A 7,128-nucleotide genomic window follows, 5' to 3' on the forward strand; every position below is an offset into this window, starting at 1 on the left:
TTTAGTCCCCCGGAGGGGAGATCTCAGCTACAACTGGCGGGAACTCTCTTGGCGGTGAGTGGAGTGGACGGCCGCCGCTCCGCTATCCCGCTTTCCGATGCCTGAACGACACGCTACACCAGTGCGGACCCGGCCTCGGTCCCCCCCCCCTGTGGGCCGGGGGGGTGATCCCGGCCCTCACCCCAAGGCCGCACTCTGAGACCACGCTGTACCCAGAAGGCCCGAAGCCTGAATCCAAGATGGCGGAGGCAGCGTGTTAAGGAGTCAACTCACTGAGACCGCTGATCCCCGCCGGACAGGCATGCTTAGGGAAAATTCATTGCTTGGGAACGAGGCCTAGTGGGCGTTGTGACGGGGAGAGGCGACCGATCTACAGGACTGACGTGCACTGACCCGAACTAACATGGAGTTCCAGCCTCGCTGCACACCCCTCATCTCCCCATGCCCCTCCAGCAGTCCCAAGAATGCCACGCATGGCCAAAGACCCCAAGATGACCTGCCTCAAGAGATGTGGACGGCACCGGCAGCAACCAAAGCAGCGCATAAGTCTATACACCAGTGCCAACCAAGACAGGGGTCTCCTGGGAGGAAAACCACAAGCGGCAAAGGGCCTAACAAACCACCAAGGATAAATCCGGTTCTGAATTATTTCACCAGTGAAAATGGATACCCTGACACAACCGAGCGATATTCTGCAGGCGTATGAGGCGGGGCTCCCACAAGGGGAAGTCCGAAAGGTTTTACAGCCCAGCGCTATAAGTGACCCCAACTTCCAAAATCTACTGAAGTTCCTGATGGACTGGATTAACGAGGAATTAAAACATGAACATATTGTAGTGAAAAGCTTGGAAGATGATCTTTATGATGGATTAATACTTCATCACCTCCTGCAAAAAATCGGAGGAATTAAGTTGGATGTGGAAGAAATCACACTTTCTACCGTTAATCAGAAGCGCAAGCTGACCGTCATACTGGACGCCATATCGCAACACCTGGAGCTGGAGCCGAGCCAGACAAAATGGGACATCAACCTGATATACAACAAGGATTTACTAGCCACTTTGCACCTTCTAGTAGCCCTCGCCCGACACTTCAAGCCTGATTTGCAGCTCCCTCCCAACGTGTGCGTAGAAGTGATTTTTGTTGAGCCAACCAAAATTGGAATGAAGACCGAAAAGGCCGTGGAGATTCTCACCCTCAGCAGTGACGGGGATTCGTCTCTCAAGTCTGACGCATTTGATCTCCTTTTTGAAAAGACTCCAGATAAAGTTCAAGATGTAAAGCAGGCAATCGTTAAGTTTGTGAACAAACCGCTGGCGAACCTCGGCCTGACAGTGACAGACCTGGACTCTCAGTTTGCAGATGGGGTAATTTTACTGCTGCTGATTGGACAACTTGAAGGCTACTTTCTAAATCTGGGCAGCTTCTTTCTGACCCCCAGCTCAAAGGATGATCAGATATTGTGAACAGGGATATAAAAACAACTCTGCGGGTTCTGTACAGTTTGTTCCTCAAACACAAACACAGTTGAAATACTCCGGATAAAGAGGTCAGACTTTGCCAAAATCATTCAGCATCGAGGGAGCCGCCGAGCGTCAAAACACTGCAAGCAATTTAAATTAGTTTTTATTTTTTAAATAAAGCATGAAAAAAATCTACTTTTACTATGAAAAAAAAAAAAAAAAAAAAAAAAAATACATAAAGTCCCCTTTTGCACATAACACATTTGCTGGGATCAGACAGATAGCTGGGATCTGAGAGCACAAAACTACCGAATAGCGCGCAGATCCTATTCACACAGTTCAATTGCCATGGAGCCGAAGTCTTTAACTACACGAATGGGCTCCATGGCATAGCTATCTGCGTTAACACATTCCCATAAAGTCTGGTCCATAGTCCCAAGGCAAGAGGCGGGCACTCAGCCCCCTCCAAGGACACGTGGCGAGGTAGGTTTCGCCACACCCAAATGTGAGTTTTACAGGGCAATACAGTCCAGGGGAGGAGGCAGGCAAGCAGGCCTCTTAAGGACAAAGTGGTGAAGGGCACTTCGTCACACCTGTCATTCCAGGCACTTCCCCTGCTGGCACTGCTATGTGCTATGGACAGCTATTCCGCCCATGTTATCGTGAGGTCCTCACAAGGACCTCGCGATCACATGGCCCAGGAGGGCCGGATCAGCAGCAGGAGGACTGCCTGGGATGCCCCCCATGGGATTGCCGCCGAGCAGGTAAGTGCATAGGATAGGCGTGGACATACTATGCCGCCCGCTTTTCCTACACAAATCTTTTCCCACAGAAATCTCACTTTAACCGTGCTCTCACTACTGCAAGGGATTCTGGGTAGGCATATGCAAATGAGCTCAACAAGAACCACATTTTTGCCTCATAATTTCACTTTAGACATGGATTCCTTGGAGTATATGTCTGCTGTATACAACAGCTTTGAAACACAACTCAGGAAGAGTAGCAAATCCAGTGAACCACTCATGGACAGCTGTTTCGTTGTTAACTTATCAGCATGAAGTTGGTTACTGGCTTGCTATAGAGGCTTGGCGATACTTGTAAAGTACATACCAAAAGAGTTGTGGTGTGGACAAAAGTGTGGATTAAAACCCCTTCCACCTGAAGTAACCAACCTCAGGAATGTCCATCAGAGCTGTTGCCCGTGTATTGAATGTTCATTTCTCCACCATAACCCATCTCCAAAGGCGTTTCAGAGAATTTGGCAGTACATCCAACCGGCCTCACAACCGCAGACTACGTGTAAGCACACCAGCCCAGGACCACCACATCCAGCATCTTCTCTTCCAAGATCGTCTAAAAAAAAACAGCCACCCGGACAGCTGCTGTATCAAACAGTTTGCATAACCAAAGAATTTCTGCACTGTCAGAAACCGTCTCAGGGAAGCTCATCTGCAAGTTCATCATCCTCTTTGGGGCCTCGTCCTGACTGCAGTTCATCATCGTAACCGACTTGAGTGGGCAAATGCTCACATTCGATGGCGTCTGGCACTGTGACGAGACCAATCTCGCCACATTGCATTGGAGGAGCCTGGTTGCCCACCTGCTGCCTTTGGACTATGGACCAGACTTTATGTGAATGTGTTAACCCAGATAGCTATGCCATGGAGCCCATTCGTGTAGTTAAAGACTTCGGCTCCATGGCAATTGAACTGTGTGAATAGGATCTGCGCGCTATTCGGTAGTTTTGTGCGCTCAGATCCCAGCTATCTGGGGATATGTGAAATGTCTGTGTGAAATGATATGTGTAAAAGGTGACTTTATGTATTTTAAAGTGTTACTGTATTTGTGTCCCCATGTGCATAATGGAGTCTGGTCTCTGTCCTGGGAGGTAATTGGATTACTTCTCCATTATCTCCAGGATAGAAGACTCTGAAACGGGTCTGGGCCAGATAGCCATGTGCCAGCCAGGCCCCAAAAGATACTTTTACTAACTTTTGAACCCCTGGTCTGATTCATGCCATTTTTTAATATGTTGTTCCCCTGAATGGATTGATTGTGAATATGTAATGTATTGTGAATGTGATGTATGGTTTTAGAGTTATGAAAGTTGGGTAAAAAGTATGTTTTAACTGTATGTGTAATTGAGTTTCCTCTCAGGATAAGGGGAGGGAATATGTGGGATGTAACTGTGATGTGATTGGTTGTTTTATACCTCCCTGTGTGCGGTCCTGTATTTGCAAAGACTGTAATAAAAACCAGGCTGGGTGTGCCAGCACCTCAGACCACTGCTTGACCCCCAACACGGAGCCTTGTCTCGTTCTTGGGGGGATTCACTGTATGCTGAAAGAGACTGATTGCCAGGAGTGTAAGCCGCTTGGGAGCTTTTCCTGTTCGTCTGCTAGCAGCTATTCGTGAGGTTCCAGTTCGGGAGTTTGGAGTGCTACCTTATTCCCTTGTATGCAGTTCCGGAGTTTGGTGCATTCACTTATATCCAATTCATGAGTTTTGGTGATTCTACAGTAGCTGTGCCTGTCTTTGAAAAGGGGATTATCGCCTAAACGATTTTAACCCCTTGTCTGCTGAAACGGTCCATTACAGGCACTTTCGAAAGGTGTTCTCTTCACAGATGAATCCCGGTTTTCACTGTACAGGGCAAATGGCAGACAGGGTGTATGGCGTTGTGCGGGTGAGCGGTTTCCTGATGTTAACATTGTGGATTGAGTAGCCCACGGTGGCGGTGGGGTTATGGTATGGGCAGGCGTATGTTATGGACAACGAACACAGGTGCATTTTATTGATGGCATTTTGAATGCACAGAGATACCGTGACGAGATCCAGAGGCCCATTGTTGTGTCATTCATCCACGAACATCACCTTATGTTGCAGCATGATGTCAGGGTACCTGTAGTCTCTACCTCTGATAAGAGGAGAGACTTAGACGTTTTCCCGTTCAGAAGGGCTGTTTCCTCCGTTCCTCGCGGTTCCTCCGGTCGGTTACACGCCGGCCGTGAGGGATCCACGCCCTTTTATGACGTGACGCTCAGTAGCCGACGTCATGACGCCAAGCCTGCTCGACCTGTCACTCAAACCCTGAACACGAACCAGGACTCGCCGGGGGTGTGATTACCTCCTAGAACCGGGGTATTTAATAGAGCTTCCCGCATTTGCTCATTGCCCTGTCGTGGTTCTAGCCAGTCTAGTCACTCAGTGCTCTTGTATGTCTATTGTCTCTTTGGTTCTGACCCGGCTTGTTTGTATTACTCTGCTTATCTCTGTTATCCTTGACCCGGCTTGTCTCTCGCTTACCTGTCTTCTCGTTCCCTCGACCTCGGCTTGTCTCTGACCATTCTCTACTTACTCCTTACGTTAAGTCCGGCCATTCTAAGGTCCGGTATACGTACCTACTACACTTTGTACTCTGCGTGTTGGATCCCTGTCCCGATCCTGACATTACGACAGGGCCAATGGATCCTGCAGGTACAAGTAGTCAGCTTGGTCCTTCCGATCCTAGGTTTGACGCCATGGAACATAGAATGGATCAGATGGCCTTAGCGCTACAGGCGTTATTATCTCGTCCTAATAATCCACCAGAAGAGATGCGTAATAATTCTATCTCTCCTGTAAGTTCAGGTTTAGAGGTAGCCACTGTAGGTGCCTCCTCCCGTATTACCCCACCTGTACGTTATGGTGGTTCTCCTGAGAAGTGTCGAGGTTTTTTAAACCAAATCAGTATCCACTTCGAATTACAACCCCGTTCCTATCCTACAGATAGGGCGAAGGTCGGATTTATTATCACCTTACTCGTTGAGAGAGCTCTGAGATGGGCCAATCCGTTGTGGGAAAACGATAACCCGTTAGTATATAATTATAATGCCTTTGTAGCTGCTTTTAGAAGAACTTTTGACCCCCCTGGTAGAAAGGTCAATGCAGCCAGATTACTGTTGCGCCTTAGACAAGATAACCGAACACTTGTGGATTATGCACTAGAGTTCAGGTCCTTGGCGGCAGAAGTTAAGTGGAATGAACAGGCTTATATAGACGTATTTTTAAACGGATTATCAGATGTAATACTTGATGAGGTTGCTACTAGAGAGCTTCCTGAGAATTTGGAGGATTTAATTTCTTTTATCTCTCGCATTGATGAACGCTTAAGAGAGAGGCAGAACACTCGAGATAGAACCTGTAGACCTTCCTTCAAACTAGCTCCCTCATTTCTAAGTCCTGAGACCAAAACCTTACCTTTTCCAGAACCTATGCAGATAGGCAATACTCATCTCTCAGAAGAGGAGAGACAGTACAGGAGAAGGGAGGGGCTGTGTATGTACTGTGGAGTCAGAGGTCACTTACGCCTAAATTGTCCTAATCGATCGGGAAACGCTCGCACCTAAGTTTCTCTAGAGGACAGGCCTTGGGTGTTTCTATTTTGTCCTCTACTCATAATTATAAAGATCATAGGCTTCTGCTACCCGTTTCCTTAACTTGGGAGAGGGGAGTAGTAGAGACTGTGGCATTGATAGATTCCGGAGCTGCTGAGAGCTTTATCGACCAAGTTTTTGTCACTAAACACACTATTCCATCTCAGTTAAGGGAGACGCCCTTGGCCGTTGAGGCCATAGATGAGCCTGTGATTTTTCGTGAAAGCATACCCGTTAACTTAACTGTTGGTATTTTACACGAGGAAGACATATCTCTGTTACTCATTTCATCTCCTTCTGTTCCCATAGTCCTGGGGTATTCTTGGTTAAAGAGACATAACCCTATTATTGATTGGGAATTAGGGGAGATAATCTCATGGGGTCAGAATTGTCAGGAGAAGTGTTTACAGAAAGTCTCACCGCTTTGCATAGTTAATACATCCACTCAGTCTACCGACTCTACAGAAGTACAAATACCGCCACTGTACCTGGACTTAAAGGCGGTATTTGACAAAAAGAAGGCCGATACTTTACCTCCACACAGGACCTTTGATTGTAAGATTAATCTACTCCCTGGTACTATGCCTCCCAGGGGCAATGCATACCCTTTGTCTACTAAAGAGAACTTAGTCCTAGAGGAGTATATTCGTGAAAATCTAGACAAAGGATTCATTAGGAGATCTTCCTCCCCTGCCGGGGCTGGGTTTTTTTTTGTTAAAAAGAAGGATGGTACGCTGAGACCTTGCATAGACTACCGAGGTTTGAACAAAATAACCGTTAGAAATGCCTACCCGATTCCTTTGATTACCGAGCTCTTTGATCGTTTAAAGGGTTCCAAGATTTTCACCAAGTTAGATCTCAGAGGGGCATATAACTTGGTGAGGATTCAGCAGGGTCACGAGTGGATGACGGCGTTCAACACTCGATATGGGCACTACGAGTATACCGGAATGCCTTTTGGTCTCTGCAATGCGCCGGCAGTATTTCAGGACTTGATCAATGAAGTTCTTAGGGAATTTCAACATGACTGTGTTATTGTATACCTGGATGATATACTTATACATTCTAGGGACATTGAGACTCACCACAGACAAGTCAGAAGGGTTTTGCGCAAACTTCTTCAACATGGCTTGTACTGCAAACTGGAGAAATGTAGTTTTGATCAGTCTCATACAAACTTTCTTGGTTATGTGATTTCTGGGGAAGGGTTTAAGATGGATCCGGATAAACTCCAGTCCATTTTAGACTGG

General features: G+C 47.1%; 1 pseudogene; it reads left to right on the forward strand.

Annotated features, from left to right (window-relative positions):
• The first annotated feature begins 631 nt into the window (after positions 1-631).
• On the forward strand, positions 632-1,598 carry LOC134590996 (gamma-parvin-like; annotated as a pseudogene).
• The last annotated feature ends 5,530 nt before the right edge of the window (positions 1,599-7,128 follow it).

Source organism: Pelobates fuscus, chromosome 1 (genome assembly GCF_036172605.1).
Source record: "Pelobates fuscus isolate aPelFus1 chromosome 1, aPelFus1.pri, whole genome shotgun sequence".
NCBI classification, from domain to species: domain Eukaryota; kingdom Metazoa; phylum Chordata; class Amphibia; order Anura; family Pelobatidae; genus Pelobates; species Pelobates fuscus.